Source organism: Carettochelys insculpta, chromosome 11 (assembly GCF_033958435.1).
Source record: "Carettochelys insculpta isolate YL-2023 chromosome 11, ASM3395843v1, whole genome shotgun sequence".
In the NCBI taxonomy this organism is placed as follows: Eukaryota; Metazoa; Chordata; order Testudines; family Carettochelyidae; genus Carettochelys; species Carettochelys insculpta.
Window position 1 is genome coordinate 41,470,610 of NC_134147.1, and position 1,020 is coordinate 41,471,629.

Below are 1,020 nucleotides of genomic sequence, written 5' to 3' on the forward strand. Positions count from 1 at the left end.
AAATGCACACTAAGGCCACAACTCAATATTGTTATGCCATTTACGCAACTGCAAAATGAGTGTAAAATCTGTGTATCAAATCAGAATAATAGTGAAAGTGGTTACAGAAGCTGGAGAACAGCAGTCTAGCCCTAATATGATACTCAATTTTGATGAGCCAACAATATCCCAGAGAGGATTGTGCACTCCTCATACCCTTCCACTTCTGAGTTAACACAGTTTCTCATATATTCTCCAAGTCTTCTTTTCAAGTGCCCAAACCATCCTTAATTCCGGGAATCAGAGCCTATGCGTAAAGGAGAATTCATTAGGGGCCGTGTTCTCAAAACTTCATTGCACTTCTGGCGACAAAAATTACTACATAATCCCAGGAATGGGGGCCAAAATCTGAGCCTGCCTGAACCCTGCCACCTGAGGTGCTAGGGCACAGGCGTGGCCAGTGGGCCTTGGCCCCAGAATCCCAGCAAGCCTAACGCCAGCCCTGGCAGGGGTCAGGATCCACTTTAGAATCCAGGCCCACAGTCTGAGAACTGCTGCTACAGGGCTTACACCTGGTGTTATGGAGTGAACTCTGAAGAGGCTGATGTCCTTCTCTCTGGCAAGGAGGAATATTTCTCCAAGGTCTGCACCCTACACTTTGCCAGTCACTTTGGAGGTGCTGGGGCTTTTGCCCTGGGTGTCGGCTCTGTACTGAGCCACAGCAGACTGACTATTCCCAGCCCCGCTGCTAAGGGAATGGGTTCTAGGCTGTGGAGCCTCTCCTAGCTGGCCCAGGCTCTCTATTGTTGCTATGGAGATGAGTTCTATCGGCCTCTATTGAAACCACGTGTCCCGCGCGCTGGTGGCAGCCTACGCCACACAATCTCTCCGCAAGGCCCGGGTGGGCGCTCTGTCCTCCCAGCTGCTCTCTATGGCCTTTCACCCTCAGTTAGCGCTCTAGCAGAGCGGCGCCCATAGAGGCGCGGCTGTTGACCGGGCGGGCCCGAATGGTTGCGGGGCATTGTGGGAAGCAGAGGGAAA